Source organism: Bombina bombina, chromosome 7, assembly GCF_027579735.1.
Source record: "Bombina bombina isolate aBomBom1 chromosome 7, aBomBom1.pri, whole genome shotgun sequence".
NCBI classification, from domain to species: domain Eukaryota; kingdom Metazoa; phylum Chordata; class Amphibia; order Anura; family Bombinatoridae; genus Bombina; species Bombina bombina.
In genome coordinates, this window is record NC_069505.1 from 488,936,804 (window position 1) to 488,964,223 (window position 27,420).

Sequence of the window (27,420 nt, forward strand, 5' to 3'; positions counted from 1 at the left end):
GCAGGAGCACTAGATGGCAGCAGTTTTATAAACAATGTTATACATTAGCAAGAGCACTAGATGGCAGCAGTATTATAACAATGTTATACATTAGCAAGGAACTCTAGGATTGGCGGCAGTTTTATAACAATGGTATACATTAGCAAGAGCACTAGATGGGCAGCAGTTTTTATAACAATGTTATACATTAGCAAGAGCACTAGAGGCAGCAGTTTTATAACAATGTTATAAATTAGCAGGAGCACTGAGATGGCAGCAGTTTTATAACAATTTTATACATTAGCAGGAGCACTAGATGGAAGCAGTTTTATAACAACATTATACATTAGCAAGAGCACTAGAGGGCAGCAGTTTCATAACAATGTTATACATTAGCAAGAGCACTAGATGGCAGCAGTTTTATAATAATGTTATCACATTAGCAAGAGCATAGATTGGCAGCAATTTTATAACAATGGTTATACATTACGCAAGAGCACTAGATGGTAGGCAGTTTTATAACAATGTTATACATTAGCAAGAGCACTAGATGGCAGCAGTTTTATAACACATGTTATACATTAGCAAGAGCACTAGATTGGCAGCAGTTTTAGAACAATGTTATACATTAGCAGGAGCACTAGATGGCAGCAGTTTTATAACAATTTTAAACATTAGCAGGAGCACTACGATGGAAGCAGTTTATAACAACATTATACATTAGCAAAGCACTAGAGGGGCAGCAGTTTCATAACAATGTTATACCATTAGCAAGAGCACTAGATGGCAGCAGGTTTTATAATAATGTTTATACATTAGCAAGAGCACTAGATGGCAGCAATTTTATAACAATGTTATACATTAGCAAGAGCACTAGATGGTAAGCAGTTTTATAACAATGTTATACATTAGCAAGAGCGACTAGATGGCGCAGCAGTTTTATAACAATGTTATACATTAGGCAAGAGCACCTAGATGGTAGCAGGTTTATAACAATGTGACACATTTAGCAAGGCAGCACAAGATGGCAGCAGTTTTACAACAAATGTATACATTAGCAAGAGCACTAGATGGAGCAGTTTTATAACAATTTATACTTTAGCAAGAGCACTAGATGGCAGCAGTTTTATAACATGTTATACATTAGCAAGAGCACTAGATGCAGCAGTGATTATAACAAATGTTATACATTATGCAGGAGCACTAGATGGCAGCAGTTTTATAACAATGTTATACATTAGGCAAGACCTAGATGGCAGCAGTATATAACAGTGTTATACATTAGCAAGAGATTAGATAGCAGCCAGTTTTATAACAAGGTATACATTAGCAAGAGCACTAGATGCAGCAGTTTTATAACAATGTTATACATTAGCAAGAGCACTAGATGGCAGGCAGTCTTATAACAATGTTATGCATTAGCAGAGGCACTAGAGGGCAGCAGTTTTATATAACATGCTATACATTAGCAGGAGCACTAGATGGCAGCAGTTTTATAAACATGTTATACACTTAGCAAGAGCACTAGGATGGCGGCAGTTTTTATAACCAATGGTATACATTAGCAAGAGCACTAGATGGCAGCAGTTTTATAACAATGTTATACATTAGCAAGAGCATAGATGGCAGCAGTTTTAGAACAATGTTATAGATTAGCAAGAACACTAGATGGCAGCAGTTTTATAACAATGGTATACAATAGCAAGAGCACTAGATGGCAGCAGTTTTATAACAATGTTATACATTAGCAGGAGCACTAGATGGAAGCAGTTTTATAACAATATTATACACTAGCAAGAGCACTAGAGGGCAGCAGTTTGATAACAATGTTATACATTAGCAAGAGCACTAGATGGCAGCAATTTTATAACAATGTTATACATTAGCAAGAGCACTAGATGGTAGCAGTTTTATAACAATGTTATACATTAGCAAGAGCACTAGATGGCAGCAGTTTTATAACAATGTTATACATTAGCAAGAGCACTAGATGGTAGAAGGTTTATAACAATGTTATACATTAGGAAGAGCACTAGATGGTAGCAGGTTTATAACAATGTTATACATTAGCAAGAGCACTAGATAGTAGCAGTTTTATAACAATGTTATACATTAGCAAGAGCACTAGATGGCAGCAGTTTTATAACAATGTTATACATTAGACAAGAACACTAGACTGCGAGCAGTTTTATAACAAGTTATACATTAGCAAGAACACTAGATGGCAGCAGTTTTATAACAATGTTATACATTAGCAAGAGCACAAGGATGGCAGCAGCAGTTTTACAACAAATTTATACATTAGCAAGCAGCACTAGATGGGCAGGCAGTTTTATAACATGTTATACATTAGCAAGAGCACTAGATGGCAGCAGTATTATAACAATGTTATACATTAGCAAGAGCACTAGATGGCAGCCAGTTTATATACAATGTTATACATTAACAAGAGCACTAGATGGCAGCAGTTTTATAACAATGTTATACATTAGCAAGAGCACTAGATGGCAGCAGTATTATAACAATGTTATACATTAGCAAGAGCACTAGATGGCAGCAGTTTTATAACAATGTTATACATTAGTAAGAGCACTAGATGGCAGCAGTTTTATAACAATGTTATACATTAGCAAGAGCTCCATTCATGTGCACACTACCTATCTATATATCTTTTTAGCAAAGAATAACAAAAAAATTAAGCATATTTGATAATAGAAGTAAATTGGAAACCTTTTTCAAAACTGTATTCTCTACCTGAATCATGGGAAGAACAATTTTTGGGTTTCGTGTTCCCTTTAATCTCCCCCTTTGGGTTTCGTGTCCCTTTGAAATCTTTAATTTTTAGACCACATACTAGTTTTGTAGCCTCTAAATATAGTGTATAATTCACAATTCAAATAGTTTCAAAGATTATTTATTATATAAAATCAATTCTACTAGAGTCAAATCGAAATGATCAATTAAAATATTCTTTTAGACGAAAACAACGTCACAGTTTACAATTCAAGGTAACACATTAGTACACAAAATTGATACAATGATACAAAGTTAGTAAATTAGGGCAATAAAAATCAAAACTCTAAATAAAGACACTATACAAATACATACAGCAAAGACTAGCGTTTCAGGCTCCTCCCCCTTCATCAGATGATGGCCAGAAGTGTTTGCTGTGTTTATTTGTAAAGTGCATCAACTTAGAGTTTGATTTTATTGCCATACTTTGTTTTTATATAGTATATAAAAGTAGCGCTCTCATTTTTTGCTCTATAACTTTTAAATACCATTGAGACACAAGTGCCACGTCTAGTTTTTTTTCTATATTGTTTGGCATCATATAAATTAGAGTGTGTTAATTATTTCAAAAGCACTAGTGGCCCTCTTTTGCTAATAATAATTACTGGATTTCATATACTTAAAGAGACAGTCTACACCAGAAGTTTTATTGTTTTAAAGGATAGATTACCCATTCCCCAGTTTTGTTACAACCAAACACTGTTATATTAATACACTTTTTACCTCTGTGATTACCTTGTATCTAAGTATCTTCTGACAGCCCCCTGATCACATGACATTTTAGTTATTATCTATTGACTTGCATTTTAGCTAATTAGTGCAGTGTCTGCCACAAGCCACGGGGCGTGATCACATGTTATTTATATGGCTCACATGAACTAGCAGTCCCTTGTTGTGAAAAAAAGCATGTGATAAGAGGGCTGTCTGTTGTGTCTTAGAAACAGGCAGAAATTTAGAGGTTTAAATATTATAAAGTATAGTAATATAACAATGTTATTGTGCAAAGCTGGGAAATGGGTAGTAAAGGCGTTATCTATTGTTTTATACAATAACAATTTTAGTGTGACTGCCCATTTAATAATAACTTTGTAAATAATTTTCACTTTCTGGGGTAAATTTGACAGCCAAATCAGCTGTCCAATCTTCTAATATTTTAATATCAATACTCATCAGATTTACCAACTTCATGGAATTTCAGCTCATTCAGAGTCTAAATAACAAACACATTGAAAACCACTTATATCACAGTTTAACAAAACAATCACTTACTCCTTAAAAAGGGATAGCGTAGAGCAATTTTCATATAACCGCATGTAATAGACACTACTATAATGAAAGAATATCTTTTAAACACTTACTTAGAAGCTTCCAGTTTAGCACTGTTGATGAGGTTTGACTGGGACACCCAGTGAAAGGATCTGGGGAAAGCAGAAAGGGCAGACACCACCCCTCGCATATGAAAAAGGACCCATTACACAAACCGGAGGAAAGCAGGAATCTGTAGACCAGGGTCTACATCTGACACTCTGGGGCTTGGTTAGGAGTCTAAAATCAGCACAATGTTATTAAAAAAATAAGCAAAACTATACATTGTTAGTATATGACTAGGTTACAAAATGATTATTTATTATTATCTTAGCAGTAACCTCCAATAAAATGTTGTATATATTATCTCAGCTGTTGCCAACCAATAAAAATTAGATACGTAGACAATATATTTATTAAAGGTCAATATTTATTCTTTTAATTCTAAATTAGTTTACCCTTAATAGACAGCTTGAATTATATTTATGTAGAAATGATATTATTGAACCAATTATATGTCTTTCCTGTTACAATATTGCTTTACAAAGCAAACCAAAATATATCTCTAAAATTAACCTTACTCACAATGGAATCGCAATTAAATACCCCAAATTATGATACCAGAATAGTCTATAATTTAGCCAATAACTCTAATGCTGAACCTATAACCATTAGAGAAATTGTATATTATTATAACAATAACCAATTTATATGCAATTTCTAAGAGATTTTACAATAAGCAAGATTGACTTATAAAAGTACAAATTATTTTCTAGCAAAATTATTTAGCATTAATATGACTAGTTCTAAACTGCACAGGACTATAAATATAAACTTAAAATACCAAATAGCCCTTGAATCACCAGCTTCAATTAAACTATAGCTATAGAATACATTTTGATTTAAATATTATATATACTTAACAATCGCTTATACTCTACAAAATAACCAGATGAGTGTTCAGCTTCCAGAGTTTCTTGTGGGTCATATAAGAAGGATTTAGTCCACTATTGCAAGGATGCAGGCCTCAAATTATTATCTTTCTTATTCTAAGAAAGTGTCCCAAAATTTGCAGAGAAGATACTTCGCACAAGTTTGTGTGTTTTTTCTTTCAGTCAAAGTGATTCTCCCTCTGAGTCTGTGTGTCTGAGCCTGTCTAGTGTGTGTGGCAAAATGTATCTAATGACAAATCACTCCTTTTTCTTTAATCATTCCCACAGAATATTGGATATGCCCTGACCGAAGCTTGTCCCTCATAGGTTATTTTGGAAATGCTTCCCTGAGCAGCCAAAAACCTTTTGGTTGCAATACCATTTTTATTCCATTGGGGCAGCAGACAAAGAAAAATAGTTTCATTATCAAGGTGCTACAGAAAATATAGATTCTTATATATATTTTTATCAAATGCCTATTTTTTATATTCATACATTTATCTGGTCCACAGATATGAGACTAATTAATACTATTTGATCTGAGTATTTTCATACTAAACCTGAGGTATTTGACGAAACTGCATTTAAAAATCCAATTTTCATGAGTAGACTAGTAGAATAAATCAATACAAAATATATATGTTTATCTGACTTATTTTGTATATCAGTTCATTTGATATACTGGTACATATTTAATTTCCTAGTCACCATCAGTTTATCATATATAGATGAGCATTATAGTTATTTATTAATACGTCTCAACAGTGTTTAAGACATGGGCTCAAAATCTATGATGCCTTTATATGTTGTTAACTTATAGTATCTTATTTAGAAACATCATTTTCACATCAGGTTCCTCCCTGTAAGGCTTATTAGATTTTTGGAAAACAAGGGAAAAATGCATTTATTTTTAAATAATTTAGAACATTCCAAATTCACCCATAGATACTTATCCACTATAATATATTTACCAAAAGCAATCTGATATCAATTTATTTATACATATTATTTGGACAGTCTGAGGCACATATTGAATATTTGAAAACTATATAGATAAATTGTCTAAATTTTATATCTTCAAGATTCTTATGCTTTCAACCATACATATGTTTCAAAGTAGATTTCTTTTCTATTCTATGGAGACGTGACATATGTACTTTGTGTATTTGAAACTCAGTATTGGGACAATTTAACACCTATATGATAAGAGCTATATCCTCTGAGATTCAGCTAGCTTCAAAGATCACTTCAGACTGAGCGACTGCTCCTTCCGATAGGAAAACTCCTTATACAGGCTTCCTTTGAAGTGGATAATGGAGACATCCTGAATTACAAGTGTCTATTTCTTTGTTCTACAAATCTGTGTTTCAGAACAATGGGCGGGGGGGTTGATATCACCCATTCCAGCGTTTTGTTCGCCATTGCAGCCAATTCATGCAGCAATAAAGCTTCCTATATGAATGGGATTAATCAAATATAATTTGTGCACATAGCTTCCAATGATATCTCACCTTTTACATGACAACATTGTTAAAAAAAACACTCACAAATGAACAATATAAATGGTTTATCTACAAAACATTTATGCAAAGAAAAAGCTAGTGTACACTGTCCCTTTAAGTAAACCAATTATACCTTTTTCCCCAATTAAAAAACGCTTTGCTGTCTATTGTTACATTCAGACAATCATCTTGCAAACCAGGTTCCACATCTATAAGCTGTAAGAAATACATGGAATTTTAAAATAATCATTGTTTGTTAGCAGCCAAAAATGGCAGCCAAGCTCCGCCCACAGCTCTCTTCTGGTCCAGTTAGCTGTTTTCTTGTATGACAGTTTAGCAGTGCACGTTTAATATTTTTCAGTTAGCTGTTTCAAATTGCACGTGCACAAATCAGCGTGTACAAGTGGGAAAATGTATTCGAGAGTCGATTGTGATTGGACAAACTTAACATACCAAATGTATATATGTGGGACCAGTTGCAGGATGCTTCTTTGGTGTATAACAATAAGTAGCTTAAATTATGAATTTGTCGTTTGAATTTTACAGCTCACTTTCTTAAGCCATTTCACTCCATAGACCTTTTTCTAAAAGCGACAGTCTAGTCCAAATTAACGTTTTCATGATTTTCAGAAAGGGAATGTTATTTTAAACAACTTTCCAATTTACTTTTATCACCAACTTTGCTTTGTTCTCTTGGAATTCTTAGTTGAAAGCTAAACCTAGGAGGCTCATTACTAATTTCTTAGCCCCTTGAAGGCCGCCTCTTATGAGAATGCATTTTGACATTTGTTTTCACAACTAGAGGGCATTAGTTCATGTGTGTCATATATATAACATTGAGCTCAAGCACGTGGAGTTACCTAGGAGCCAGCACTGATTGGCTAAAATGCAAGTCTGTCAAAAGAACTGAAATAAGGGGGCAGTTTGCAGAGGCTTAGATACAAGGTAATCACAGAGGTAAAAAGTGTATTATTATAACAGTGTTGGTTATACAAAACTGGGGAATGGGTAATAAAGGGATTATCTATATTTTTAAACAACAACATTTCTGGTGTTGACTGTCCCTTTAATATTAAATACAGGTGTAGGGAAGCTGATTATTTCTACCTTGACATATATTACTAAGATTGTTACTTATTTGATTACATTGTGGGTTTTTTTTAATGTAGTTTTACTTTGTACTTTTTTATTTATTTTCATAGCTCAAAACATCTGTGGTATAAGGTTAAATAATTGTGGGATACAGTATTGTCTTCTCAGTGGCGTATTTAGGTTTTTGTGCTGTCCTAGGCACTCAAAATTCTGCTGCCCCCACCCCCAAATTTTTAGGCTTTTATATATATATATATATATATATATATATATAAAACACAAAATACACATACCAATATAGATGAACAATTAAAAATCATATTGTAATATCTTTATCTTTTTACTATTTATTTCAGTAAAACAAATTTTATGCTTACCTGATAAATTTCTCTCTTGTGGTGTATCCAGTCCACGGGTTCATCCATTACTTGTGGGATATTCTCCTTCCCAACAGGAAGCTGCAAGAGGACACCCACAGCAGAGCTGTCTATATAGCTCCTCCCCTAACCCCCACCTCCTGTCACTTGACCGAAGACAAGTAAGAAAAAGGATAAACTATAGGGTGCAGTGGTGACTGTAGTTTTAAAAATAAAAACACCTGCCTTAAAATGACAGGGCGGGCCCGTGGACTGGATACACCACAAGAGAAAAGAAATTTATCAGGTAAGCATAAATTTTGTTTTCTCTTGTAAGGTTGTATCCAGTCCACGGGTTCATCCATTACTTGTGGGATACCAATACCAAAGCTTTAGGACACGGAATGAAGGGAGGGACAAGGCAGGAACTTAAACGAAGGCACCACTGCCTGTAAGACCTTTCTCCCAAAAATAGCCTCAGAGGAAGCAAAAGTATCAATTTGTAGAATTTAGAAAAAGTATGAAGCGAAGACCAAATCGCCGCCTTAACAAATCTGTTCAACATAGGCCTCATGTTTAAAAGCCCATGTGGAAGCTACCGCTCTAGTAGAATGAGCTGTAATTCCTTTCAGGAGGGCTGCTGGCCAGCAGTCTCATAAGCTAAACGGATTATGCTTCTCAGCCAATAAGAAAGAGAAGTTGCCGAAGCCTTTTGGCCTCTCCTCTTTCCAGAATAGACAACAAACAATGCAGATGTTTGACGAAAATCCTTAGTAGCTTGCAAATAAAACTTTAAAGCACGAACCACGTCAAGATTGTGTAACAGACGTTCCTTCTTTGAAGAAGGATTAGGACACAGTGACGGAACAACAATTTCCTGATTGATATTATTATTAGATACCACCTTAGGAAGAAACCCAGGTTTGGTACGTAAAACTACCTTATCTGCATGAAAGATCAGATAAGGGGAATCACACTGTAAGGCAGATAACTCTGAAACTCTTCGAGACGAAGAGATAGCTACTAGGAACAGAACTTTCCAAGATAAAAGCTTGATATCTATGGAATGCAAAGGTTCAAACGGAACCCCTTGAAGAACTTTAAGAACTAAATTTAAACTCCATGGCGGAGCAACAGGTTTAAACACAGGCCTGATTCTAACCAAAGCCTGACAAAACGCCTGAACGTCTGGGAACATCAGCCAGACGCTTGTGCAAAAGAATAGACAGAGCAGAAATCTGTCCCTTTAAGGAACTAGCCAATAATCCCTTTTCCAATCCTTCTTGGAGAAAAGATAATATCCTAGGAATCCTGACCTTACTCCACGAGTAACCCTTGGATTCACACCAATGAAGATATTTACACCATATCTTATGATAGATTTTCCTGGTGACAGGCTTTTGAGCCTGAATCAAGGTATCAATGACCGACTCGGAGAAACCACGTTTTGATAAAATCAAGCGTTCAATCTCCAAGCAGTCAGACGCAGAGAAATTAGATTTGGATGTTTGAATGGACCTTGGAGTAGGAAGGTCCTGCCTCAGCGGCAGAGTCCATGGTGGAAAGGATGACATGTCCACCAGATCTGCATACCAAGTCCTGCGTGGCCACGCAGGTGCTATCAAAATCACAGAAGCTCTATCCTGCTTGATCTTGGCAATCAGACGAGGGAGGAGAGGAAATGGTGGAAACACATAAGCCAGGCTGAAGGACCAGGGCACTGCTAGAGCATCTATCAGCGTTGCCTGGGGATCCCTTGACCTGGACCCGTAACGAGGAAGCTTGGCGTTCTGACGAGACGCCATCAAATCCAGTTCTGGTTTGCCCATAGTTGAATCAGCTGGGCAAATACCTCCGGATGGAGCTCCCACTCCCCCGGATGAAAAGTCTGCCGACTTAGAAAGTCCACCTCCCAGTTCTCTACTCCTGGGATATGGATAGCTGAGAGATGGCAAGAGTGAACCTCTGCCCAAAGAATTATCTTGGAAACCTCCATCATTGCCCAGGGGACTCCTTGTTCCCCCCGGATGGTTGATATAGGCTACAGTCGTGATATTGTCCAACTGAAATCTGATGAATCTGACCGCAGCTAGCTGAGGCCAAGCCTGAAGAGCATTGAATATCGCTCTGAGTTCCAGAATGTTTATCGGAAGGAGGGCTTCCTCCTGAGTCCACGAACCCTGAGCCTTCAGGGAGTTCCAGACTGCGCCCCAGCCCAGAAGGCTGGCATCTGTCGTCACTATAGTCCACTCTGGCCTGCGGAAACTCATTCCCCTGGACAGATGTACCCGAGATAACCACCAGAGAAGAGAATCCCTGGTCTCTTGATCCAGATTTAACAGAGGAGACAAATCTGTGTAGTCCCCATCCCACTGATTGAGCATGCAAAGTTGCAGTGGTCTGAGATTTAGGCGGGCAAACGGAACTATGTCCATTGCCGCTACCATCAGGCCGATCATTTCCATACACTGAGCCACTGATGGCCGAGAAGTGGAATGAAGAGCACGGCAAGAAGTTAGAAGCTTTGATATCCTGACCTCTGTCAGAAAAATTTTCATTTCTACTGAATCTATCAGAGTTCCTAGGAAGGAGACTCTTGTGAGAGGGGAGAGTGAACTCTTTTCTCTGTTCACCTTCCACCCGTGAGACCTCAGAAAGGCCAGAACAATGTCCGTATGGGACTTGGCGATTTGAAAAGTCGACGCCTGGATCAGGATGTCGTCTAGGAAGGAGCCACCGCTATGCCCCGCGGCCTTAGAACTGCCAGTTGAGACCCTAGAACCTTCGTAAAGATTCTTGGCGCCGTGGCTAATTCGAAGGGAAGAGCCACAAACTGGTAATGCTTGTCTAGGAAGGCGAACCTGAGGAACTGATGATGATCTCTGTGAATCGGAATGTGGAGATAAGCATCCTTTAAGTCCACGGTAGTCATATATTGACCCTCCTGGATCATAGGGAGTATGGTTCGGATTGTCTCCATCTTGAAAGATGGGACCCTGAGAAATTTGTTTAGGATCTTGAGATCCAAGATTGGTCTGAACGTTCCCTCTTTTTTGTGAACTATAAACAGGTTTGAATAGAAACCCTGCCCCTGTTCCTCCCTTGGAACTGGGTGGATCACTCCCATAACCAGTAGGTCTTGAACGCAACGTAAGAATGCCTCTCTCTTTATCTGGTTTGCAGATAGTTGTGAGAGGTGAAATCTCCCCTTTGGAGATGAACCTTTGAATTCCAGAAGATATCCCTGGGAAACAATCTCTAGTGCCCAGGGATCTTGGACGTCTCTTTCCCAAGCCTGAGCGAAGAGAGAAAGTCTGCCCCCTACTAGATCCGGTCCCAGATTGGGGGCTACTCCTTCATGCTGTCTTAGGGGCAGCAGCAGGTTTTTTGGCCTGCTTCCCCTTGTTCCAAGCATGGTTAGGTCTCCAGACTGGTTTGGACTGGGCAAAATTTCCCTCTTGTTTTGCATTAGAGGAAGCTGAAGCTGCGCCACTCTTGAAGTTTCGAAAGGAACGAAAATTATTCTGTTTGGTCCTTAACCTATTGAACCTATCTTGAGGAAGGGCGTGACCTTTTCCTCCAGTAATATCATTAATGATCTCCTTCAGACCAGGCCCGAATAGGGTCTGTCCCTTGAAGGGGATGTTAAGAAGCTTAGACTTTGAAGTAACGTCTGCTGACCAGGACTTAAGCCATAGCGCCCTACGCGGCAGAATGGCAAAACCTGAATTCTTAGCCGTTAGCTTGGTTAAATGAAAAACGGCGTCAGAGATAAAGGAATTAGCTAACTTAAGAGCTTTAATCCTGTCTAAAATATCATCTAACAGGGTCTCCACCTGTAGAGCCTCCTCAAGAGACTCGAACCAAAAAGCTGCTGCAGCAGTAACTGGGGCAATGCATGCAAGAGGCTGGAGAATAAAACCTTGATGTATAAAAAATTTCTTAAGGAGACCCTCCAATTTTTTATCCATAGGATCTAGGAAAGCACAACTGTTCTCGACGGGGATAGTTGTACGCTTAGCTAGGGTAGAGACTGCTCCCTCCACCTTAGGGACTGTCTGCCACGAGTCCCGTATGGCGGCATCTATGGGAAACATCTTTTTAAAAGCAGGAGGGGGAGAGAACGGCACACCTGGTCTATCCCATTCCTTAGTAATAATTTCCGAAAACCTCTTAGGGACTGGAAAAAACATCAGTGTAAACAGGCACTGCAAAGTATTTGTCCATCTTACACAATTTCTCTGGAACTACAATGGGTTCACAGTCATCCAGAGTCGCTAAAACCTCCCTAAGCAATAAGCGGAGGTGTTCGAGCTTAAATTTAAACGCTGTCATTTCAGAATCAGACTGAAGCAACGCCTTCCCTGAATCTGAAATGTCACCCACAGATAGAATCTCTCCTGCCTCAGCTTCTGAGTATTGTGAGGGTATATCGGACACAGGTATTAAAGCGTCAGAAAGCTCTGTATTTGTTCTAGCCCCAGAGCTGTCTCGCTTTCCTTGTAACCCTGGCAGTTTGGACAATACCTCTGAGAGGGTAGCATTCATAACTGCCGCCATGTCCTGTAAGGTAAAAGAATTAGACGCGCTAGATGTACTTGGCGTCACTTGAGCTGGAGTTATAGGTTCTGACACATCGGAAGAGCTAGATGGCATAATCTCCCTCTTTTCAGTCAGAGAATCCTCTGGAGATAAATCTTTAAACGCCATAATATGGTCATAGTTTATAGAAATTTCAGTACATTTGGTACACATTCTAAGAGGGGGTTCCACAATGGCTTCCAAACATATTGAACAAGGAGTTTCCTCTATGTCAGACATATTTAACAGACTAGTAATGAGACAAGCAAGCTTGGAAAATACTTTAATAAATGTGAAACAGCAATTAAACAAAAACGTTACTGTGCCTTTAAGAGAAAAAAACTAGCACTTAAACTGCAACACAGTGTAAAATTATAGTAAAGTATTCGAAATTTTTACAGTGTGTGTAAGGGGCTAAAGCAACATTGCACCCACTTGCAAATGGATGATTAACCCCTTAGCCCCCAAACCGGATTTAAAAAACGTCAACCACCGGTAAAAGCCAGTTAAGCACCTTGCCACAGGTCTGCTGAGGCTCCTACCTGCCCTCAAATACGATTTAGGGAAGAAATAAACCCTCTATAATGGTCCTCAGATGCCAGAGGACTCCTCTAGGGAAGCTGGATGTCTCAGTCTGAAGGAAACTGTGCATCTAGAAGACGAAAATAGGCCCCTCCCACCATGTACTGGATGTCAGAGGGGCCTTAAGAAAATACTCCTAGGAGTATCTAACTAGCCATGTGGAAAAGACTTATCGCCCTCAGAGAAAAAACGTTCTATTTAAAAAACATGAAAACGTTTTGTCACCAAGTAATATGAGTATTAACATGAGTATTACCCTGTTTTGTAAGCATGATCCCAGTCGTTGTTAAATCACTGCATCTAGCTTACCTCAAATACACAAGGCTCTGTCAGCATTTTCTAGAACTTTTATTCATCTCTCTAGAAATAAAAATACTGAACATACCTCAAAGCAGGTAATCTGCAGACCGTTCCCCCAACTGAAGTTTTCCCATACTCTTCAGTTATGTGTGAGAACAGCAATGGACCTTAGTTACAAACCGCTAAGATCATCAACCTCCAGGCAGAATTTTTCTTCTAATTTCTGCCTGAGAGTAAAACAGTACAACGCCGGTACCGTTTCAAAATAACAAACTCTTGATTGAAGGTAAAACTACACTAAGTCACCACATATCTCTTGATACTTCCTATCTTGTCGAGAGTTGCAAGAGAATGACTGGAGGTGGGGGTTAGGGGAGGAGCTATATAGGCAGCTCTGCAGTGGGTGTCCTCTTGCAACTTCCTGTTGGGAAGGAGAATATCCCACAAGTAATGGATGAACCTGTGGACTGGATACACCTTACAAGAGAAAACATGTTTAATGGGAACAATAAACCTGGCTTTACAACTATTGAACACATGGAATAAAGGAAATTGCCTCATTTGTAGAGAATAAAGTGACACATACATAAAACCTACTTACAACATGTCTCCAAGTGATCAGGCCATAGGGCAGCCAGCAAGACACGGTCACCCTCTGTACATCTCTTAGGTTATGCCAGTTTATATACTTCATTGGGTAGAGTCTAGGGTAGAATGCTATGGCATCAGGACAGTAACAAGACAAGGGACTGGGGTGCAGATCAGGCCATGATAATGGAATTTCAGATCACGTGACTATTTTATGACTCAGTACTTAGACATCAAAGCAGCTAAAGTGATGAGATCTGAACCGTTCCTGTAGCAGCACCTAGTATGTAATCGTATGTGCAGATCAGCTACAAAGTCATTTTATGAATAACTTGTCCTGCAGCTGTCAAAAAACTTGTGAGCAATAGTAAAACTGTTAATTTATCTAAAATAAAATCAAACCCTCTAAAGCATAACAAGAACTTTTATCAACATCTGACAAAGTGGGGAGCAGTCAGTGGAGCCAGTAATAGCGTTAGTGCACTGGTACTTAACCCGTTAGTGCACTGGTCTGCCCATTAGACTTTATCCTGGCCTCACACACATGGTCATCTGACTTGTACTGTAATGTCCTGCTGGGTATTTCCTGACATTTAGCTCCTTTAAAGGGACATGAAACCCAAAAATTTTCTTTCATTATTTAGATAGAGAATACAATTTTAAACAACTTTCTAATTTACTTCTATTATCTAATAAGTTTCATTCTCTTGGTATCATTTGTTGAAGGAGCAGCAATGCACTACTGGTTTCTAACTGAACACATGGGTGAGCCAATGACAATCGGTATATATATATATATGCATCCACCAATCAACAGCTAGAACCTAGGTTCTCTGCTGCTCCTGAGCTTGCCTAGATAAACCTTTCAGCAAAGGATAACAATAGAAGGTAGCAAATTAAATAATAGAAGTAAATTGGAAAGTTGTTTGAAATTGTATTCTCTATCTGAATCATGAAAGAAAATGTTGGGGTTTCATGTCCCTTTAAGTCCACATGTAACTAGAGCTGTCAAAAAATTGTCATCACAATGCCTCTTTGCTCATGAAAGAGCGCTTCATGCGAGGATGGAGACAAACCAAGGAGATCTTCAGGGACTTCCCCCCTGCCACCAAAAGAGCTCCACAATCTCCCCCACTTTCTCTAAACAAGCTCCCTGGATGGTAAAACTGATGCAAGTACTTTTGAAGTGGAAAGAGAGAGAGACGCCGCCCAGATACACCCAGGAATAAAGCCTATAAATAAACAGAGGCTGCGTGGAGCAGACAAGAAGCGGCGGACAAAGCCGCAAAAACGTCACAAGCAAGGAAGACAAGCTGCTACGGAGCAACTGTTAAAAGATGTAACGGCTTGTTTTCCTTACTTTTAAAGTGAATCTCAATACGCTGTGGGTGTCAGGCACATTCTTCATATCTGCCACCGCTGCACGACTCCTTTGCTGTTTTTAAAGAGTGGCATTCTGCGGGGCCAGGATTGCCACCACTGCTGTCAACACAAGCACACAGGATAATCAAGCGCTTCCTTAGAGATGAACTTGCTTGACGGCCCCCACAAATCTGCTGCCCTAGGCCCTAATACGCCCCTGCTTCTTCTTTTTTGTGTGGTAAATAGTATGCACTTTATTATACATGGCTAAACAGAAAAGGAAACTACAAACGCAGTTATTTAGAATGCAAAACATGTAAAACCATCAGGGTTGGCAGTACATTCAGATCTACAACCACAGGTGAAATATTTGACATTTTGTCATCTGGTACATGTCGAACATAATGGGTGGTATATCTTTTGGATTGTAATCTGTTTCACCACCAATATGTAGGACAAACCTACCGTGAATTACGTCATAGAGTTCGGCAACACCTGAGGGTTGTCGAACATTATAACAAAGATTCAGCAGAAGCTAAACATTTTAATGGTGTCCATCTCTCAGGTGTACCCAATTTCTCAACAAGTATCATTGAAGTATTGAGGAAACATGTTCGAGCGGGGTGATAGGCACAAGCATTTCCCCAAAAGAGAACTCTTGTGCATATTTATATTAGATACAAGAGTCCCTCAAGGAATGAATCTTGTATGGGATATCTCATACTTTACAAGATAATTATGAAATCTCTTGTATATGCTTGTTACCTCTTTGATGATATTCACAATGATAATAACCTTCTTGGGTAGAATCAATTGTACCATACATGATTTATTGGCGCTAGTGTACATTACAAGGTTGCTTGTGCATGTCTCACATTTGCAGAAGAAATAAAAAATGAAAGATAAAAATGGATAATAGAAAACATAATAGTATAGCATATATAATAAACACTCTTTTGTTTGGTATATGTGAAACATGAAGCAATACCATTACAATTTTAATAGTACTTCTTACTTTTATATTTTTTTTTGTATTTTCTAAGTCCCTTTTTTGCCTTCATGTCTTTTTTTGTGGTTTTTTTTTTTAGATTCTGGAGGAGGGGTTACACTCCCTAAGCCGTGATTGGTTTAAGGCAGTATTTAAGGGCACTGTATGTTACTGGTACTTACCTATTATTAAAGGGATAGTAAACCCAATTTTTTTATTTCATGATTTAGATAGAGCATGCCATTTTAAGCAACTTTCTAATAGACTCCTATTATCATTTTTTCTTCCTTCTCTTGGTATCTTTATTTAAAAAGCAGAAATGTATGTTTATGAGTCGGCTTTTGGTTCAGAACCTGCATTGCACTTGCTTATTAGTGGCTAAATGTAAGTAACCAATCAGCAAATGCAACCAATGTTCTGAACCAAAAATGGGCTGGCTCTTAAACATACATTTCTGCTTTTGAAATAAAGATACCAAGAGAAGGAAGAAAAATTGATAACAGGAGTCAATTAGAAAGTTGCTTACAATTGCATGCTCTATCTGAATCATGAAAGTATCCCTTTAAGTGCTGGTTTTAACGCGAAACGCGTCAGAATATTACCTTTGTCTTTTCTGCATGCTTGTATATTTTTAAACTTTCTTCATTAAAAGTTTTTTAGCCCTTCACCTCCCGAGTGCTCCGATTTTTTAAAATAAAATAGTATGCTCTCCTTTTTTATTAACAAAATGCAACTTGTTTCTTTTTTCTTTCTGCAAGAGCTACAAATTGAACTCATGGGAATCAATAAACTACAAAATTGACTTTGCCTGCATGTTATCGGATGTCACTGATATTTCTAATTCGTGATATGTCTATGTTTACTTTTTTATGCTAAAACTTCAATAAAAAATGAATTACAAAAAAATGTATTGGTCTAGACCACTGGTTTTCAAACCTGTCCTCAGGCCTCCCCAACAGGCAAGGTTTTCAGGATTACCGTGGATCAGAGCAGGTAAAATAACCATGTTTATTAATCAGCTGATTGGTTCACCTGTGCTCCAGTTCAGATATTCTCAAAATGTGTCCTGTTGGGGAGACCCGACGACAGGTTTGAAAACCAGTGGTCTAGACTGTCCCTTAACTCACTGTACCTGTAGATGAAAGAACAAAATATAGAAACTACCATACCTGAAGCTGTCTATCTAAAGGAAAGAGGGGTGTACAGAGAATGAAAAGTTATTAGGAGGGAGCAGTGATAGGTAATAAAAGATATAGGCCCAGATTATGAGTGGAGTGCAAAATTACGCTTTTGCAAGTTTGATATTTGCGCTTGTATTACAAGTAAAGTGCAAAGTGAACGCAAAGCCAAGCATTCTAGAGAGCGAGCTTCCACAAGTTTCAATGGGAGCCTCGTTCTCATGCCGTGAGACATGGCATGAGAACTAGGGCGGCGAAGGGGGTAAGCCGTGCAGAGATGAGCAGATTTGAAATATATATGTATATGAAAATATGGCATTTTCCCAATTTTGTTGCATTACAACCTGGAATTAGAATGGATTTTTGGGGGGTTTGTATAATTTGATTTACACAACATGCCTACCACTACAAAATATTTTTTTATTGTGAGACAAACAAGAAATAAGACAAAAAAAACCCAGAAAACTTGAGTGTGCATAAACTATTCACCCCCCCACCAAAGTCAATACTTTGTAGAGCCACTTTTTGCAGCAATTATAGCTGCAAGTCTCTTGGGGTACATCTCTATAAGCTTGGCACATCTAGCCACTGGGATGTTTGCCCACTCTTCAAGGAAAAACTGCTCCAACTCCTTTTAGTTGGGTGGGTTCCAGTGGTGTACAGCAATCTTTAAGTCATACCACAGATTCTCAATTGGATTGAAGAGGCTTTGACTAGGCCAATCCAAGACATTTAAATGTTTCCCCTTAAACCATTCGAGTGTTGCTTTAGCAGTATGCTTAGGGTCATTGTCCTGCTGAAAGGAGAACCACTGTCCCAGTCTCAAATCTCTGGAACACAAACAGGTTTCCCCTTAAGAATTTCCCTGTATTTAGCGCCATCCTTCAATTCTGACCAGGTTCCAAGTCCCTGCCAATGAAAAGCGTCCCCAACAGCATGATGCTGCCACCACCATGCTTCACTGTGGGGATGGTGTTCTTGGGGTGATGAGAGGTGTTGGGTTTTCACCAGATATAGCATTTTCCTTGATGGCCAAAAAGCTAAATTTTAGTCTCATCTGACCAGAGTACCTTCTTCCATATGTTTGGGGATTCTCCCACATGCCTTTTGGTGAACAGCAAACGTGTTTGATTATTTTTTTTTCTTGAAGCAATGGCTTTTTTTCTGGCCACTCTTCTATAAAGCCCAGGTCTGTGAGGTGTACGGTTTAAAGTGGTCCTATGGACAGATACTCCAATCTCCGCTGTGGAGCTCTGCAGCTTCCTCAGGGTTATCGTTGGTCTCTTTGTTCCCTCTCTGATTAATGACCTCCTTGCCTGGTCCATGGGTTTTGGTGGGCGGCCCTCTCTTGGCAGGTTTGTTGTAGTGCTATATTTTTATTTTATTTTTTTTTAAATAATGGATTTAATGATGCTCCGTGGGATGTTCAAAGTTTCAGACATTTTTTTCATAACCCAACCCTGATCTGTACTTCTCCACAACTTTTTCCCTGACCTGTTTGGGGCGCTCCTTGGTTTTCACAGTGCCGCTTTCTTGGTGGTGCCCCTTGCTCAGTGGTGTTGCAGACTCTGAGGCCTTTCAGAACAGATTTGTGTGTGTGTGTGTGTGTATATCTATATGTGTATATATATATATATATATATATACACATATATACACACACATACACTGAGATCATGTGACACTTAGATTGCACACAGGTTTAACTAATTATGTAACTTCTGAATGTAAATGTATATACTGAGATCATGTGACAAATAAAACTGTGTGCAATCTAAGTGCCACATGATCTAATTATGTGACTTCTGAAGGTAATTGGTTGCACCAGATCTTATTTAGGGGCTTCAAGCAAAGGGGGTGAATACATATGCACGCACCAGTTTTTTTTTATTTTTAATTTTTTTTTTTTTTTTAAAACAAGTTATTTTGTTCATTTCACTTAACTAATTTGGATTATTTTGTGTATGTCCTCTATTACATAAAATCCAAATGAAAATCTATTTTAATTCCAGGTTGTAATGCAATAAAATAGGGAAATTGCCAAGGCGGAAAGGCACTGTATATGTGTTTATATGTGTATATACACATGGAAGGCACTGTATGTGTTTATATGTGTATATACACATATTAACCCCTTCCCCGCTGTTAGGACGTTCCATGTCGTCCTAACTGCGCTGGGCTTTAGCGCCGTTAGGACGGCATGAAATGTTCTAGCCCTTTTGCAGTACTGAAGCCAACGCTGAAGGGGGTGCCTAGCATCATAAGCATGCCCCCCTGACCCAATCCCATCATTGAAATCTCGTGATCGCATGAATGATTACGTGATTTCAATTTGTTTACATCAGAACTTTGTTCCGATGTAGACAAATTATGCCTGTCAGGAAAGAGTTAACACATAAATATATATGTATATCAGCATATACATTTACAAAGAACACACAGTTCCCTTAGACAGCAATGTAAAGGCACTTTTCAGTGCCGTTTTTTTTTTTTCTAACAACCCACATCCCCTTACTTTAAACCCCCCAAAAAACTGCTTTGTGCAGTTATTTTCAAAATGAAATAAAAAATGCTGATATTTTTTTATTTACAAAACCCACACCAGACTTAAATTTGAGGGCAATAAGGAAAATTTTGGAAAATTAACCAGAGGTCTGATCTCTCGGAGTGCTAATTGCTACTGAGAGCTCATGGTACCATTAACCAGCCACTTGTAATGGCTGGTTAAAGGGACAGTCAACACCAGAATTTTTGTTGTTTAAAAAGATAAATAATCCCTTTATTACCTAGTCCCAAGTTTTGCATAACCAACACAGTTATAATAATACACATTTTACCTCTGTAATTACCTTGTATCAATGCCTCTGCAGACTGCCCCCTTATTTCAGTTCTTTTGACTGACTTGCAGTTTAGCCAATCAGTGCTCACTCGGTAAACTCACGTGTGTGAGATCAATGTTATCTATATGAAACACATGAACTAATGCCCTCTAGTGGTGAAACACTATCAAAATGCATTCAGATGAGAGGCGTCCTTCAAGGTCTAAGAAATTTGCATATGAGCCTACCTAGGTTTAGCTTTCAACTAAGAATACCAAGAGAACAAAGCAAAACTGGTGATAAAAGTAAATTGGAAAGTTGTTTAAAATCACATGCCCTATCTGAATCATAAACGTTTATTTTGGACTTGACTATCCCTTTAATTATCGTGCTCCTGCAAACGGGTGACTTTGCCCATTTACTGACACGCAATAAATTAGCGCTCCCATTTGTAATCTAGCCCATAGTGTTTAATGAAAGAAAAAAGGGAAGGCAAAAGTCAGACTGTTGAATATGAATAAAAATAAAAAAAATATTTTATTTATTAAATTATAGGTACATGAAATTCAAAATGTTTTTCTTCTTTCATGATTCAGATAGAAAATACAATTTTAAACAACCTTCCTATTTTCTTCTATCATCTTATTTGCCTTATTGTTTTGGTATCCTTTGTTGAAGCAGTATTGCACTACTGGGAGCTAGCTGAATGCATTGGGTGAGTAAATAACATGAGGCATATATGTGCTGCCACCAATCAGCAGCGCATGTGCCTACCAAGATATCCTTTTTAACAAAGGATACCAAGAGAACAAAAATTAAATAATAGAAGTAAAATGAAAAGTTGTTTAAAATCAAGTTCTATCTGAATCACGAAAGAAAACAAAAGAGTTTCATGTCTCTTTAAAAGGGACAGTCTAGTCCAAAATAAAGTTTTATGATTCAGATAGGGCACGTAATTTTAAACAACTTTCCAATTTATTTTTATCACCAATTTTGCTTTGTTCTCTTGGTATTTTTAGTTGAAAGCTAAACCTAGGTTGGCTCATATGCTAATTTCTTAGACCTTGAAGGCTGCCTCTTATCTGAATACATTTTAACAGTCTTTCACCACTAGAGGGCATTAGTTCATGTGTGTCATATAGATAACATTGTGTTAATGAACGTAGAGTTACCTAGGAGTCAGCACTGATTGGCTAAAATGCAAGTCTGTCAAAGGAACGTTAATAAGGGGGCAGTCTGCAGAGGCTTAGATACAAGATAATCACAGAGGTAAAATAATAATCACAGAGGTCAAAAGTTAATATAACTGTGATGGTGGTGCAAAGCTGGGGAATGGGTAATAAAGGGATAATCTATCTTTTTAAACAATAACAATTCTGGTGTAGACTGTCCCTTTAAGGAAGAGCAGGGGGCATGTTACATTTATATAAATAAAAAAAAAACAGGAAGAGCAAAAAGGATACAGATGGGAGAGTAGGAAAACAAAAAAGGGGTGAGTAGAGAGCTTAGCAAAACAGGTGAATATTCCAACACACTCACCAATATGGTCCACAACCACTCAATACAAACTACAAAACGATATACAGCAGCACAGTGTGATGAATCAAAGTAATCGTCTTGTATTGTATTCAAATGCAGGGATGAGAGCAAAATACTGTTGCATACTGCATTATACACGTTTACATTGCAATCCTCTTAATTCTCAAAATGAGGCTAACACTATTAACCCTTCAGTCTTCTATTACTCCTGAATTTCTGCAAACTTATGCCACCTAGTGGACAAAATCCTTCACTCCCTGTGATTCAAAAAATAATAATAAACCTTATTTTAGTGCAGTTTAACCCCTTCACTACCGGGACTTTCAGAGAAAAACACCCAAAATACTGGAGAATTTTTAGCATTTTTGCTATCGCTCCATTTAAACAGAAATAGAGCCTTGTTTTTTTTTTATTGTCAAAACTATACATATATTTTTTAAGTAGACAACCCAAGGTATTATTCTAGGCCCATTTTGGTATATTTCATGCCACCATTTCACCACCAAATGCGATCAAATAAAGAAAAAAGTAAAAAAAAAAAAAATTCACAAACTTTGGGTTTCTCACTGAAATGATTTACATACTGCTTTTACAATCATGGCACAAATGGTTTTAAAAGCTTCTCTGATATCCCTTTTGTTCAGAAATAGCAGGCATATATGGCATTGCTTTTATTGCCGCTGTACACTACATTTCTATTATTCCAGGTAGTGAAGGGGTTAATTAGGTAGCTTGCAAGGTTAATTTTAGCTTTAATGTAGAGATTACCCTCCCACCTAACACTTCCCACCCCCTAATCCCTACCTGATCCCTCCCAAACAGCTCTCCTGCCTCCCTCATCCCCCACTGGTCACCCCCATCTTAGGTAATGGCAGGCAGTCTGCCAATGTAAAAATGTAAGGCTTTTTTTTATTATTACATTTATTTTTTTCTGCAGGGTAGGATTTCCCCGTACCCTCCAACCTCCCTGATCCCCCCTAAACAGCTCTCTAACCCTCCACCTCTAACTAGTGCCCGCCAAGTTAGGTACTAGCAGTTGTCTGCCAGTAACTATAAAACACAGGGGTTTTTTTTGTCATTTTTACATTTTCTTTTTCTGTATTGTAGTGGTCTCATCCCTCATTTATTTATTTTTTTTATTTAGGGTCATCCCAATTCTGTAGCCTCCCTCTCCCCTCCGCTTCTGGACCCCCCACCAGCCTCCCGGAATCCCTCCCACACCAGCAGATGATCGTTACAGACTGTGACACACACAGTGTCACCTTCTGTAATGATCAGACATCTGCACTCATATGGAACTGGGGCACCAATCACGCTCTGGCTCCATATGGAGGACAGATGCGGTTAACTCAGGAACTTCAGCTCTCAGCTGTAACTTAACAGTCGAGACTACTGCAGCTTCCTGAAACGCAGACATATATATATACACATCATGTGGTACGATAGCCAAAGTACCACACAACGTATTAATAAGTCGGATTGGGTGAAGGGGTTAAACCGATCACAACATAACTAAATCTTAACTTGTATTTTACACTACTTATTGAGGGCCAATGTATCTAAATAGAAAGTCCAAAATATTTCCCTTTTCTTTAATGGAGTCTTCCAATCATCTCCTCCTCTGAAACTATGAACTTGCTCTATTACTTGAAATCGAAGCTGTGACACATTATGTGCAGTCATTATAAAATGACAGGCAACTGCAGAGAGCTTAGGTAGAAATAAATACAAAGGGTAGAGATGGGTGAGGAAGGAAGGCACTGAATAAAACATGGAAGCGAAAAACAAGGGGGCAGAAATAAGAGAAGAAGAAAGGACCAGATGGAGCTAAGACATCACTAAGGAAAAATCTAGACAATGAAGAATGAAAAATAAAATAAAATGAAAGGAACAGAGGAACGGAGTTCCTGCACTATTTTTGCAGGAGGAACTAACTTCCCCTGGACAGAGAACAGAAACACTTCAGCAAACACTGCTGCTCTTTCTGGGAGGAGCTGGAGCACAGTCTGGTTAGAGGAATAGTGAGATCCTCTAGTAATGGGCAGTAACACTTCATACAATACACTCAATGCAAGCCTGTCAGCTGTCCTGCTGTGTGATTACCATGCAATGTGTGTAACACATGGTGTGGCTTGCTCTGGGGTTATTTAGCTCCCCTCAGCAGAAATAGGACTATTGCACCATTAGTGGGTGAGACTCTGTGACAGAGGAGGAATCTCAGGCCCAAAGGCAACCATTCAACCCTTCCATGGTTTTAATTTGCTTTCATTAACCAAAGTGTATAGATTTTATATATATATATATATATATATATATATATATATATATACAGCATGTGTGTGTGTATTTAAAACAATAATAATTGTTTGGGGGTGGAAGTGTTGGTGAGTTCCCACACTTTTTATTGTAGGATTGACCCCTGAGGAAGAAGGTAAAAAAAAAGAGAAAGGGGAGAATAAGTCAGAAGATAAGAAGAGATAAGAATAAGCAAGTACAACTAACTTTTTTTTATTCATAATAATAAAAACCCTTTCATAATATGACACAGACATGCACTTTGAGGAAAAAATATTTATTGTTAATAATTCAGATTATTTATAAATTTCCAAGAAAAAGACATTTAAAATTAAAGATAAAAGCACACATAAAATACAAATATAGCCATACAAAAAAAGTTCATATTTTTTTATACAAAGGTTACAGTATGTATTTAAAAAATGTCCTCTTCCTGCTGAGCTTTGCTACATCTTAGGCTAAACATGCGTTAATATAAAGAAGAGCAAAATTACCATTGGTAACAGTGGACCTTGGTAACTTTATTTATTGTTTGCTTGTATTTGCACAAATAACACCCCACTGGAGAGGTTAAGCCTCCAGTTTGAAAAGGTAAAATCATGTCTGCTAAGTGATAGTCCTCTGTGAGACCTCTAGTAGTAAACTTTCTACACGTCATGTAGTTATAAGTCCACAGAATCAACAATGGTCTCTAGGTGGATTCTAGAGAGTGGGTATTTGGGAGATCCTCTGCGTCTACTTATCTCCCCTTCTACTATTTGCCGGATAGGAGAGGGGTCCCAATTTGGACTTAGGACAATATCTGAAGATTCAATGTCTAAGGAAACTGATTTCTCAGACTCAAGGCTCCGTTGAGCCCAGTTACTTAGAGTAATGTTCTTGCGGCTGATGAAGACCTGACGACCTCTGTTTTTAGAGTTTTGGTTGGGCTACCCAGAAGGTTGTTGGCGCCCTTGCTCCTTATTTCGTTGCTCTCCTTCTGCACTCAGCCCACTCTCATGACTAAGTGATCGACCAAAGCGTCTTGCTCCCTTTCGTTTAAGGGTATGGGTAGCTAGTTTTTCCCAGTCTTTCATTTCAGGGTCTCCATTATGGTGTTGTCCTGCCAAGGGAAAACTGAGCACCAGCTTCCGTACACTTCGAAACTGCGCTGCGTGAGCATCAGATCTTCGGAATGGTGGGGGGCTTGGCGAAATCTCACATAAAGATGTTTGACTCTGTGAGAGAGAGCTAGTCTTTTCCATGTCCGTGACATGTTCTTCAGATGCTGATGTGCATCCCAAAGGGCATAACTCAATTTGAGCTGCTTCCATGACAGTTATGTCTTTTGCTTGATCCTCCACACCCATGTGAACACCTACTTCTGTGGTGGAGGAGATGGTTTCCTCAGACTGGCCAGTCAGCACACACTCCCCTTCTGCAGTGCTGTTCTCCCTTAAATTTTCTGGCATGCTGAGGAACGGCGCAGTGCCTCGACGCTCTATTCCATGATGCAGGACTTACAGCTTCTACCCTTCCTCTCAGCTTTGACTTCCAGCCAGGGGATGAGTTGATAGATGAAGGAGAAGATGGACAGAAGGAAGAGGAGTCACCAATAACCACTGGGGCAACTAAAAAAGGCAAAGAGCCAAATGAGAGTCAGCAGTAATTCAATTCTGCATTATACAAATAGACCTTTCAGAACCTGTCATAAAAATGTGCAGTCAGAAGGTCACAGTACACTAGACCCAGCACAGTCTGATACTTTTCTCATGGCAAACAGTCAGCCCTACATTAGATGTTCAGCATTATCCTACAAAGCTTTTCCCAAGAGTAATCTTATTTTAACTCACCTTGGTCTACCGCTTTCACAGAAAATGGTGCAACCCGGAGATCTTTTCCATTAAAGATAGGCCCATCAAGAGCTTCAGCTACCATCTTCTTCATTAAATTCCAGCTGCTCTGCTCAGTGGTCTTCCCTTCAGATGTCTAGTCATAAATGAAAAAGGAATGCCGTTAGTAGTTAAAAAATATGAATCATCCAAAAACACATCTAAATTAAGGAACAAAATTTAGCAATTAAAAAAAAAAAAACAGTTTAATGATGGACCTCACCACCTGCTTGGCTACACGTGATCGTTGGAAGAGCCTTAGGGAGTTTCGTACCTTCTCCTTCCTCTCCATTTGAACAGGAGAGACACAGATAAGCCCAGAATTTACCCTGTAAGGGAGAATTACAAATTATCAAATACAGTGGAAGCTAGCACCATGCTGTATCAGCAGTAAAACGTTATTCCATGTAATCTTTCTGTAAACATGAATTATGGTCCTCGCTTCTGAGGCCCGCTCTCCAGTCTTTTACCTCTCACCTTGACATTCTCTTATTCTCTTTCCGAAAGTTCTTGGTTCTCTGAGCACGAGAACATTTTGGAGTTGACGGAATGTCAAGAGATCTTGTTTTCATTTCTAGGAAAGTGCTGGGACATGAGGAGACCTCAGGGAACACATCTGCACCAAGCAAACCATCTAAAGAACAAACAGAGCAGTCTGGGTAACCATCTACATGTCAGACCTTATGGCAGGCAGTAGTGCACAACGCCCCAGTAGAATATATAGATTTACACAAATATTAGGTTACTATAGATGAACAGAGTGGACAACTTACCTCTACATGGAGAGAAGAATGTGTTTGGATCACTGGGGTCCTCAATTTGCAAATCTTCATCAGCTACATCACGCAGAGATTTCCTATATTGCAAAATAGCCTAGGAAGTAAAATCATTTTGTCTAGAAAATTAACTTAAGACCTAATATAGTACAGAAGATGTCCTTTCTTGTTTGGCCTTGAAAGAAAAGACCCTTATGCATTATAATATTGGAGCAAACTTCGAAAGTGATCATACCGTTTTTTGGCTGAGAACGTCTCCCCACCCCCAGTTTCTTCTGATGCTTTCCGCTTGGTTTTACTTCTCAGAGGCTGGTCAATTTCATCTATTACAAAAGTGGAAACAAATCATTTATTGTCACAAATATCAATGAACAATGAATGATTTCACAATTTATAGGAGTGATGGTAGTCTCTACTATCTATTTGCTCACCTGTGGTACGATCAGAGTTGGCGGTAAAAGCAGTGCGTCCAGACTTCAGTTTATTAAGTGCATCATTAACAAGTCCTTGACCAGAGATAAAAACAAGACAGTGCAGTACATTAGTTAAATAAGTTTTTATTTTTTATTTATTACTATAGCA

The 27,420-nt window shown here is 38.5% G+C and overlaps 1 pseudogene; it reads right to left on the reverse strand.

Annotated features, from left to right (window-relative positions):
- Positions 1–24,800: 24,800 nt before the first annotated feature.
- Positions 24,801–27,420, reverse strand: part of LOC128636459 (rho GTPase-activating protein 11A-like) — a 119,251-nt pseudogene continuing 116,631 nt past the window's right edge.